The 12855-nt window shown below is 36.8% G+C and overlaps 1 long non-coding RNA gene across 1 annotated transcript in view; it reads left to right on the plus strand.

Moving 5' to 3' along the window:
• The window catches only part of LOC110400098, a 232430-nt gene that overhangs the window by 123142 nt on the left and 96433 nt on the right, over nucleotides 1-12855 (plus strand). The window contains exons 8-9 of the long non-coding RNA XR_002439629.1: nucleotides 803-968; nucleotides 3555-3722. This is a non-coding gene — a long non-coding RNA (uncharacterized LOC110400098). The remainder of the gene's footprint in view (nucleotides 1-802; nucleotides 969-3554; nucleotides 3723-12855) is intronic.

Below are 12855 nucleotides of genomic sequence, written 5' to 3' on the forward strand. Positions count from 1 at the left end.
AGTTTGCCAAGATATTTATCTCTGGTAAAGGTATACGTACATCTAAAAAGCCACATAAGGGAATTTTATTTTTCTGCTCCATAGCATAATGATGCTGTATGGTCCCTTAGCTTTGCTACATTGCTACAAAATCATCTCTAGTTTACAATCTGTTATCTCCTCGACCTTTGGCAGTGTTGTTTTTGCAAGGTCGCTCCCTCCCACTGAATCTCTTTTGTATTAAATTCTTCTAGATATACTTATCTTTCATTTTCAATGGCTCGAAGGCTTGCCTGTTATTCTTGATTTATACTTTAAGTTCTTTTTTCTTTGGTATTTGCAGCTTTTCACAAGTTAATGTCATCTACAGATTTCATTAATTTTCTTTTTCCACCCTTCTGTAATTATTTAAATAACACAAATATCATATAGCATGAGATCAAACACACGAAACTTGTCTTGTAGTAGCCTGTACACTGTTACTTTATAATTCAATGATTCATCTTTGTTAAGATTTCAGTGTATATTTCATGCCCATGCACAAACCAATTGCTTCAGGAGCACATTTTCAGGTACATGATGAATTCATAAAAATCAAATTATATTGCAACCATCATGCTCTCTCTGGTGTCTAATGCTGTAATTCCTTTGCAAAAACAGCACTTGAGTTTGAGTGGCAAGGTCTATCCTCTATGAACTCAAGTCACTTCTATTTTATGCCTCTACATCATCAAGGGCTTTTATTATTTATTTTTTATTATTATATATATTTATATTATTTATTATTTATTATTTATCAACTCTCACTTTGTTAATTTTTCAGGGGCTAACTCATTTCTGCAGTTGGATTGCTCTGGCAGACACACTTTGTGGCATCACAAAGAGGACACCCTGCCGTGTAGCTCTGTCCTACCATCCTACCTCTGAGGCCACTCAGAATGTTATGGAGAGACCAGGACTCGAGAAGACAGGACCATGCTAATGTAGAGGTGTCGTTTCTGGATCTGCACTATAGAAATGCTTTTCCACAAATTTACTTGTATGGGAGAGCATGCTGTAGCCTGTTGTATTGTACAAGCTGTTCTAGTGCAGATCTTTGTTATTTTGCTTAAAAATTTCGCTGTAAAAATTAACATTCAGAGCTAGTTGCAGGATCAAGACCACAGTCAGATATTCTTCATATGAAAGATAGCAGAAAGTTGAGCTGCAGAGAAATGCAGGTATTGCTGGAGTACCGGGCAAAATGTGGCATTAATCTGCAAGCATCCATACGTGCAGCATGTTAAAATGGAGAGACATACAAACCAGGAAAATCTCTGTTTTATCTAAGAGCTGAGGTTGTCAGGAACGTAACTACCTGGTTAAGTAATTTTCTCTAAGAAGCAAATATGTTTCCAACCCTTTTCTTTTTTTATTTGAAGCAGGACTGTAGTTCAGACTTAGAACCAAAATTCCCTGCGTTGTTAGCCAAAGATGGCCACAATAGCTTGTGGGTACAAACATGAGACCAAATACAGGGTCATGAGGAAGACTTCTGCAATTGAATACCATCTGTTGCACTAGCTATTCCCAATCTCCTCCAAAGCCATTTCAGATAAATATATGGGTAAGATGGCATCCTTCCATGAGTTGCAGGTATTTCTCAGGGTTTCTTTGTTCTTCCCAGCCACCAGAAGTTTTCAGTGCTGCTGTCCTTGAGAGGAACTGGGGGACAATGTCTCCATTTCTGAAGTAAGAGTATGGAAAAGTTGTAAAAGTGAAGAGGAGTCTTCCTGTTTATTGCATTCCTTGGTATTTCGTGCAGTGCTGGGAATACAGATATCTTAGAATTTACAGTTTAAAATGTCAATAGCGGAGGTTTGCTTAACCTTTGTAGTTTCTCCCTATGGAGAAAAATTTGTATTCTCTCTACGAATATGTGTGTGTGTGTCTGGGTGTGTGTGTGTGCATGAGCACATATATATTAAAATGCATATGTTTATAAAATACATATATAGCACTTCCCTTAGTTTCAGAATGTCATTCCCTGTGGCCTTACCTCTATTACACACATCATTCATTAGATTATGAAAACCATTAATGTCAGGAAGCAGAACCAAATGAATTCACTAAGGGACCACCATTAGCATACCAAGTAGCTATTTCTCAGCTAAATATTCCTGACAGCCCTCATTACATATGACGGATGGGCTTTATAAGAGGTAGCAGTTCCAGAAGAAAATAAAATCTCAGCATTCTACTACATGTGGCCCAATAACTAGATATCATTTTTTGACTGTCTGTTTGCATTTCTTTCCTTTTTTTTCATTCAGAATGAAACAGTTGTAAAACTCGTAAATAGATTAACTGCATAATTCAAAATTCATTAAAAATTGTGGGCCCAATTTAGCCCAGTTTCTGTATTCTGTAGGTGCTTTAGTTATGGGATATCAAACACTGTGTGCCACCATAGCTGTATTGCCAGCAGCCTGTCAGAAAGAAAAAAGACACAACTGAAAATAGCAAATGAGACTGGATTTTAGAAGACCATGTATTGCAGAAAATTTTAGGAGTGGGTACCCAACAGTTTCTAAGGTTAAAAAAAGTAAAAAAAAAAAAAAGGAGAAAAAAAAAAGAAAGATTTTGAAAGTTTAAAATATAACTGTATCAATGCCTTATGAAAAACAGGCAATTGCATACGAAGCCACAAAAATATTAATCTATCTAAACACCTCTTTATACCTGCAGTCTCCTGCTAGGTGGACCCAACTGTGGCAACTGATAACCCCCTTTGTGGGAGTACAGACTCTACAACGTGATATGAAGTAGTTCGAAACTTGTTGCTGTAAAATTTTGTGGAAATGTCAGTAGTGCAGCACGTGGCCATGTAACAGCAGGAAAAGTTGGTCCGTTTATGCTTAAAGAACCTTTTTAATTTTTTTAAGGAAATATGACATTTCTAGTCTAGGGACATTTAAAACAAGTAGCATGATGTTTAAGGGATCAAATCATGTCATTTACACTCATGATGACAGAGCTGAAGCCAGGCAAAATCGTACAGAAAAACTATGTTCTCACAAAAAGAAATCTAAGCATCCCTCTTTCTATCAGGCTATCTTCAAGTAAGCAATTCCTCAGACATCCATTAATCCTATTATAATTAATTAATCTCCTTTACTGGTTCTAGATATGCCCTAAAACTGGACCCAGTATTCTATTTCACTTCTCCCTCCTACATAAGTACACATTCTAAATGGAGGTGTCTACTCCCAAAAAATCAGTCATCGGTATTGATGTTATAATCTGAACTATGTATAGATTTAATTTAATCAAACTGATGACTAATGGTGAGAGTATATTTTCCATACATTTTATTCTTTTTGTGAAAGTGGTGCAGACAATGCAAGAAAAATTGTTATTCTAAATTTAGCATTAAGGTAAACCTACAAATGTATTTTTTCAAGCAGTCAAGCAGAAACACCAAGTTTAATGTTTGAGTTGGATGTTTGAATTTGAAGTCAAGCTCAAAAAAATTCTGAAAAGGTGAGTTGAAGTATATTTTGCCATTCATTCACACCTTTACAACTGTTATGCAGCTGGAAAATACTTGGCACTACGCAGAGCATGAAAGTGAGCTCCCGCCTCACCAGCAGAAGCCAGTCACTCCAGCATGCGTAGAGTGGTGTACCACTGCTGCCTCAACTGCCCATCCTTCTGCCAATGGCTGGATGACTCAACTCCCAGAATCTTCTCAAAAATGTGAGGTAGGACATATATTTTTAGGATATATATGCTTTCCATCACACTTCACTGCTTTTCATTTTTTATTACACTATTTCTGGAATACAAGAGGAAAAAGAAATAATGGTTAAATAACTTTAAACCTTCTACAATTGCTATCACAATACCCCCTGTTATTAGACAACATGAGACTTGTCATAATTCCTTAGAAAGAACATGCCTTCATGGCACTTGTATGTATTTTTTGTATTAAATGTTTTTAAGAAAAACAAAAATCCACTTTAATTCAGTAGTTTATCTTAAGCTAAATTATGCCAATGTATCTTCATTCTCACTGTTAGGTAGCTATATAAAAGCTGGTTAAGGTCATAATTTTCTGGCTACAGTGCACTTTCAGATGAGATGCAAATCCTGTATTTAGTAAATGAATACAGAAACATTGAGAAACAGCAGAAATGAGTTGGTAAATATCCATGCTTACTGGCAGCTTTTCAAATGAGAGGGGAATTTGTTCTAACAATCAGCTACTTCCTAGGCTTTTGTTTAGAGGCTATCAAAAATCAAGGATCCAGCCTTGGGCTGAGTGTTTTAAAGCACACATGCACCAAAGCACAGGGAACGGGCCAGAATCCAGCCTAGAGTGGGCCTCAGCTGCAGCAGGTGCTGCAGAAAGGGCTGGACCTTTGGGCGGGAAACAAGACCACCACCACGTCCAGCCAGTGCCCATCTGCAGGAGCACAGAGCCAGGGCATTCTCCGCTGCCTACTGTCTCCTCATCCCAGCCAGAGGCCAGACTTCCTAGGGAAAGAAAAGTTTGGGAACTGCTGTCCTTATCTGTAAAGAATCTGTCCTATCTGTAAAGAAAAATAATATATTTCTAAGTCACTTATGAACTAATGCAGGTATTTAATCAGCAGTTGCTGACATCTGTATGCTTTTATTGCTCTACTGCTTGGTAGACCAGCAAGGCAAACTGGTAACACAGCAGCCATTTCAGTCTTATGCAGAATGCCTTCAAATATTTCAGACTATTAACAAATTCCCAGATGTAACCTTTCTGACATATTCTGCTAGATTATCTGAAGTTTTCTAATGAATCAATCTCTCTAGGAACCTGATTCTGACTTTTTTGAATTAGTTCTGTCTGAGTTATAGCTTTATAATACCTTTGTGTTCAAAATTAAATGCTTCATGTTCTGCATAGTTGATTCAGAAGGAAAAGCCCTGGATAGCAGTGGCCATTCTCTGCAACATCATATTTTAGAAAACTTCCCAAAATGCTTGGCTTCTCCAGTTACTTTATGACATTAAAAACCTGCATTTCATTCACTGCAGAGGTTTCTGTGCTCTTTTCCAGCTGGCCGTCTTATTCCATGCATATTTTTCCCATATTTCTGAATTCGTATTTGTCAGTTTGGGTCTCATTTTGTGCTCCTGTGCTCCTCTTTGCAATTTCTTTTGTTGTATTCTTTTCCCTTTTTCATTCCTTATCCTTACTGCTATTAAGTTAATATCATTTACTATTTCAGTCTTGCATTGTTAATCCTACTTCCGTACCATTCTTGAAAACGTTAGTTAAGATGCACCTTCTCCAAGGACACCCACCTTATTGTTCTTGAAGTATGATGCTTTAGCTGGGTTTTTCCTCAGCCCACACAGCACTGTTCCCATTCAAAACAAGATAAATTAACTTTTTATATGTGTTTTCCTGGGAATTGCTATCAAGAGTTTTGCTAAAATCTAAGCACATAATATCTCATGTGCTTTTTTTTTGTACAGATTTCTTTTTTTTTTTTCAAACTTAGCAATATAATTTGACTAATATGATTCATTATTTATGCTGCTAAATTTTCATGGTTCTGTTACCTTCTAAATCTTCAGTGATTTGACTTAAATGAGGCAGAAGTCTCCTATGTAAACCAAATTATAAAACAGCAGGACATTAATTTTATTATTATTCAAAAATATAATATTATTGCAGAATCAGAAAATAGACTGGACACCTACTGCACAATGATTACCAGTGCCACATACTGACATAACAGGAGGATGTGTTCACTCAGTTTCTTTTCCCAAATGTAACTCCCACCAATACGTGATAACTTGCTTCATTTACCTTTCTTTCACTGTTGTTTAGAGGAAGAGAGTCTCACAAGTTACAGAATTAGGTTCATTAGAAAAAGTCTTTTAAAACTATTCTTCGGATATTTGCTGAAATCATTGGAATAACATTGTTCAACTTCTTCAAAAACATTTTTCCTTTCAGTATAATTCTGTACCATTTGTATATACAAGTCATGACGTGGTAGTAACGCTTCTGAGATGCTTTCAAATAACACAGAAAAGAGCCCAATTTTTGTTTTAATGGCTTTTTTCCTCTCCTCTCCCATCCTATTCTCTGCTCTTTCTCACCTGCCCTCCTCTCCCATCCTCGCTGTTCCCCTCCTTTCCATGTACACTGCTCTACACTACATAGACTGCTCATCATTGGAAAATAAGTCCTCTAACACAAATGAAATGTGCCACCTGAATGTTAAAGGACTCAAAGTAAATATTTACCACTGAAAATCCCATGTGATAAAACTATAAGCTATTGAAACTTGGCTATCTAGCTATAGTATTTTTAACTCTGTAGCTTATATTCCTGGCCAAGATGTATATTGAGATATCTTAGATTTTGATGGGAATTGTAATGATATATAATGACAGTAATACTTACTCCCTATGAAAGCACTAAAATGTTTACCATCACCTTTCCCAAGCAATTAACTTCAACATAGCATTAATACAAAAGTGATAATTATTATGCAAAAGAAAACCGCAAGGGCATATTTCCATGGTGTAATGAATAATTTTCTTCACATTGCCTCAAATTTATTCTGGTATCAACAGTTAAGTAGAAATGAAAAGGAATAATTAGTGATAGAAATTCAGTGCTGGAAAATCAACTCTGCTACAGGCTGCTTAAGAAAAATTAGCTTATACTCAGTTTTCATCAGCAAATATGAACAATTAATCACAAAACAACACCTCACAGATTATGTAAATTGTCAGATAAGAGTAAACTGTTTTAAAAACTAACATAGTATTAACCTTTATAGTCACCTGCTTGTTCTGAGATATTAATTCTGATAATTGCTGCTACCTGTAAAATTGTTTAAACAGATGTTGATATACAAATCCATAGTATATGTAGAGAATTTAGAGTTGAGAATTCATTTAGCAGGGCTGAAATCTTGGTCTTCCCTAGGTAGATATCAATTCAGAAGACATTCACCTAACTGCAGGAGTCAACAGGCCTGGGCAAGAGGGTGGTATGCCAAAATAACCTTTGATCTAGTCCTGCCATGGAGCTGATTTGCATGTGCTCTTCTTCATATTTCATTTACCTATGGCTCCATTTTCCTATCTGCAAAAGAGGGACACTAATATTGTCCTTGCTTGTAAAATACTTTGACGCAGACAAGAAAAACAATAAAGTTTAGCTGTTATTTATCATGGCCCATTCCTATACCACATGTAAGTCAAACCTAGAGATATTTATAGATCAGTAGATACTTTTGTAAGTCTTGAGTAGCAGAAGATGTCACAGATGTTCAGTATTACAGAAAAAAATATGAACAGGCAGACCAGAAAATAAATCACGTTTGTGTTTCTTCTCTTTTATAAGAAGTTTCTATGCATCTTTCATCAAAGAATGATTAATGATTCCACCATTTCCATCCTTCTGGAGCTCAGCCTTGAAAATGCTATTCACTGTTTCTTCAGTCATATGAATTTTAGAAAATATTTAGACGTATTTGATCTAAAGACATTCGTTCAGATTGCAGAGAAATGTACAGTGTTAGTGAGTTAGATTTGAGAATATGCAATAGTGTGGAGAATATTTTAAGAATGTTTTATAAATATTTTCATGTCTCTGTGCATTGTCTCAAAATTAGCACATTCAGAAGAAACATTGATTGAAGGTCTTGTTTGCTCTTTTAGCTACAAGTCAGAGTATGCAAAGGTTGTTCATATAAAGACATAATTAATATATTTGATAGGTTGAAATGAAAAAGTTTTTTGCAGCAGTAAACATAGTGGATAGCTTAGTCAAATAACTATTGCAATACCATCTCCAGACTAGATCTTAAGAAGAGGCAGGGAATGAAACTGTATGAAGATACAGTGCAGATTTCTGTATTTGCCCACCCTTAAGAAATTGTTTGAAAATCAGAGATTGGGATAAAAAATAACATCATAACAACCTGATATAAATGTTCCTCTCTTGGGGATGATTTTGGTGAGAAAGGTTTCTCTGGGGACTTTGCCTGCATTCGCAGGCATGTTTATACACTAAAACAGTGGGAGCCAATGACCAGGTCAGCTTACCACTTTTGTGGCAGCCCTGCTCACTATTGGTGCTTTCTGGAAAGATCATCAAGGCTTACATTTAGCCATTCTCTCTGATAATCCTACCTGAGTCCTTTCCCTCCCATGGAATCAACCCCTTTGTGTTGCCAGAGATGTGCAGCCAGAGACCAGGTCTCATAGACCTGAGATGCACAGGCAGATTCCAATTAGAGTTTCATCATCCCAGTGTTTGATGTCAGTTATGGGGGGGGGGGCAAAGCAGACTGAAAATATAAGAATTTCTGCTGTTCTTCATATGCATGAAGAAAAGGCTTTGGGAAATCCTGCAGCGAAGGTCCAAAGCTGGTATTTTTCTTCTGACAGGTCATTGGCTGGGTCAGGATAATTTCCAGCTTATTCCAGTATCTCTTTTACAGGTGAGAACCTACAGACATGATAATATCAGATATTACCTGGCTCTGATATCTTGACATAGTATCTGGTTTGTGGAAAGAAATGTCAAAATAGAAGGTCTAGGTCCCACGACTGTGAAACGACCGCTGTTGAGAAAATGCTAGCAATTTTCTATGCAACATTTCTCTGTTGTTTTCTCTGTCTCAAGTTTATGAAGAACAGACATACTTGCAAACTGCTTTTTGAGAGAAGTGTATTTCTTTGCAATGCTCCTTTCACTTGGCAGCTAGTGAGGGGCGACAGGGAGTACAGAGGTACCTCTTGTGGGCTGAGGCCTGTGCCAGGCTGTACAGAGAAGTAAAGAAAAAAAGATGAGACAAATGGGAAGGCAGGAATGAGGAAAGACCTCAAAAAGAAAGATGGTGATTAAGGTCAGGTAATTAACAATGTCAGAAAGAAATGCTGAATATTTAAATAAAGGAGAGGCTTCTAGAGAAAATATTACAAACCACACAGGGAAAATAAAAATGCTTCTGAAATAAAGCTTCAGGCCTAGTGATGGAGGGAAGCCAGGCAGGTAACATTAATGTATGAGCTTCCTTTGCCTGAAAATGATGACAAAGCCTGGAGAGTTGAGCCCCTCTGCAGTGCCTGACTCTGCAGCCATAAAAATTTGGCAGCTCTGCCTCACTAATACAATGGCACCACTGAGATGATTTTGTTCTTTCTTTTCCAGTGATTTTTAGGCAATTATCCTTCTACTTCTAAAGCCTTCATTTATTGATTAACATAAATTTCCCATGGCACCTTCCAAAATAACTCAATGTAAACAAAAGCATTAGCTTTGAAAATTGGGGAAGAGAAACAGAGTTGGAATCATATCAAATAATCATATCCTCCTCACTACAGAGAGCAAAAGGCAGAATGAATCTTTTGCTCTGTGCATCTGGGAGCTTAGATAACATGGTCAAAACCAATTTTTACATCATTTTGTCTCTTAATTGATTAAATAATATAGCAATACAATATTGTGTGTTTAAAACAGACAAAAGCCAAAGCCAACTGTTTTTAAAACAGCACCAAAATCTTCTAATTCTCTGCTGTGTTTCTGATATCTGTAGATATTTTTTTCACTGAACATATTACATCTTTTCCTATTCTTCTTCCTCTTCCTTCCCTTCTCCCAGATGGGTGAGGAGAGATATGGAAATTGAACAGAAAAAGAATGATCGTCTTTGTGCAGGGATGTGCTTATAGGACAATTGAAATAACAAATTGCCATTTTCATCCTAAAAAGAAGCAGGAAGTACAGATCCACTTTTCTTGGTAAAGTCTCATCTTAAGTTTGGAAAAAGCATTCAGCTAAATATATCAAATCATAACAGGGAGAAAAGCTGAACTTGTTTGTCATGAAAGTTTGCCTTTTTTCTTCCCCCTTTTCTCAATCTCTTCCTACTAACTATATGAATCTACTGATCATGACTTGCATGTACCTTTGACAATGAATTAAAAAGCATGGCACAGTTTCCAAGCATATCCATCTCAACAGAACATATATTTCAGATTTAAGATTTTGCCTGGGAGAGAAATAGGTATCTATCAACGGCTATGAATTTGAGCAAGAGTAGCTGACTATAGCAGCAGGTGAAGAAATGCAGAGAAATATCTTGTGGATCACAATGATGAATTTCTCTGTTTTTATAGACTTCCAATGCATTAAAATTATTTGCTTCCCTATATGTCCAAATAAAGGCTGCTCACTACTTCCTGTTACAAGAAAGGCCACATATTAAATATATATAAATACATCTACTACTAATTCAGAAATACTGGACAAGTTAATGACGATCCTGTTTTTTATTCAAGTAATACCTGCATGCAACGATGTATGTTGGCAGTTTGCCCTTTACAAGGGCTATATTTTCTCCCACATGCAAGTATCCTCTTATAGACACTTTTCCTTAGGTTATGGCAGGCATAAAGCCTGCGTGAGCTGCTGTGCTCTTACTGCTCTGAAACTGCAATATACAGACAACTCTGCTTTTAAAATCTTGTGAGCTCCTTTGAACCAACTCGTATCTATTTCTTTAATGCGCCCAAATGTTGCCTTGTATGCCAGAGAGAACATTAAGGTTTCTCTCATTCTACCAGACAAAGGCACGTGAAATTCCAGCACAAATTCAAATGAGAAATCAACTGTTGATTTAGTAGTCAAGGGCAGTTAGGCTTTGCATAGATTACCAAAAAATCTAATTCTCCCTCCCTCCGTAAGACAGTTCAACCAGAAATGAGCTTTCTACAAGTTAGATGGGTCAAATCCGATGAGCTCTACAGGGAAAATATAGTCTAAACCATCTTTTGCTCCTAAAAAAATCTAATGCATATTTTAAAAGTTCAAAAATATAAAATTTTTATGATGATTGTACAATAGGTAAATATGACATCTACATTGTTTCAGTGTAACTCTTTCATTACTCAGTATAATAATGAAGAACAAAGTATGATGAAAAACAAAATAAACTGCAGCTTGCTTTTTTAATTATTTCATTTCTTCTGCTGTTATGGCGCTCCTTTTAAAAAGTATCTGTTACTAACCTGTCCTATATTAGGCTCCCCAAAATCCATGTGTTTAATTACACATTGTGGCTCTTTTGAAAGCCTAGCTTCTCCAGAATGTGAGAGCAGGACTTTGTTCCCATGCTTGCAATATGCAGGGTGCATTTTCTAACATTGTGTAATGTTAGAAGCAGTCTCCAAACCTCTGAAATGTGTCTTCTTAAATGATTGAGTGAATCTCAAATTCCTAATGAAAATCTCAGTTCACGAGTCTCAGCTTACATCAACTCATTCATTTCAATTTCTTCCAGCCCTTAGAAGAACGGGGGAGAAAATAAAGCATCTTAATCTCTTAATTGTTAAGAAATGTTATGCCACAGAAAACATTTTGAGAGCATGGACTATTCAAATTTGCCACACAAAGATGTTACGGACAATATAAAGGTGTTTGCCATAAGAGGACAGTGCATATGAGTCTTTAATTCTACCTTGGATTTTCTGTGAAGGAGATTCAGAGAAATTCCCCAAACTAATTAAGCAGATATTCAACATTATTAAGTTTTGTCCTGCGAGGCTCAGGAAGGAAAAGCCTGGTCTGCACAGCAATTGGGAAACAGAACAGCACTGCTTCAAGCCTGTTTCTCCTCAGGGCTGTCTGAAAGGCATTGGCGAGGGAATGATAATGGCAATTCATGGTATGAGATGATTGGTGACATTTTAAAGAACTGGTTATATAAGATAAATATCCTGGAGGGGTATGGTTTTCACAGAGCACTGCAGTATATTCTATCAGGTTTGGGTCTGGTCCATATTACAAAAACGCTTTCTTATCTTAAAAGAACTGTATCTATGCTGACAGCCTTAGGAAAGTGGAAGGACAGGAAAACTCAAGATGGGAACTGTGATTCCCATACTGCATGACAGAAGTGGCCAGGGAGACTTGCTTTGTTACATCCTAACTTGCTCACAGACAAAAGTATAAATCCATCCCCCACAACTGACGCATTGTATACAAAGGTGGGGAAGATAAAAAAGGAAGTGAAGAACAGGAAGCATGCTGCTTTAAGTATTTAGACTTTTTTCTCTGGCTGTGGATAAATAACCACCCAGAACAACTTTTAATTGCACTGAAAAACAAGAGCATGAAAAATACCAAGGGAAAAGGAGTGTGTAGTGGAAGGGAACAATAGCATTCATTGCCATTTGAGGGTCTGGTTTCAATTTGTGTAAAACGCCCTTTAATAAGTTTGCCTTAATAAGCTGTCCATTACACGTCTAAATTGCTAATCGAATGGAAAGAATTTGATTATGTTTTGTTAGATTTTCCCCTTAACAATATTGACTTCAAGTGGCTGTCCTAATTGGACATTAATGGGAATATAAAACAAATTAACAGAGACTCGCCTGTTTAAGCTAGGGAAGCATACAGACGTGACAACTGAGAGTGAAATCAGTTCCCAGAGTTATTGTCTCAGGATATGTTGGAAACCGACTTCAGCACATCACTGGAGATGAACTATTGGGAAAGGACTTCATGGGTTGCATTCTCGTGTTCATATTTCTAAACGTGAATATTCAAATGCCTCAATCTAGCTCTGGATTAGCTACTGTAGATACAGACTTGCGACTCATCCCTACGCACTTTTAAATTTGTTTGTTGAAAGCTGCTAATATCAACTGATTTGTTCCCTGGCATTATCAGACACTTTTCCCATTTCTGCTTATATCCTAGGGTGAGGCAGGGTTTGGTTAGGGTTTTCCTGCTTAAAAAAGATCCTCTTGTCCACTGGAAATAAATTGCAATAAACTTGATGTCTTCTACCTCAAACAATCTTCTTCTCCCTTCTCCAA

This window comes from Numida meleagris, chromosome 5 (assembly GCF_002078875.1).
Source record: "Numida meleagris isolate 19003 breed g44 Domestic line chromosome 5, NumMel1.0, whole genome shotgun sequence".
Classification (NCBI taxonomy): Eukaryota; Metazoa; Chordata; class Aves; order Galliformes; family Numididae; genus Numida; species Numida meleagris.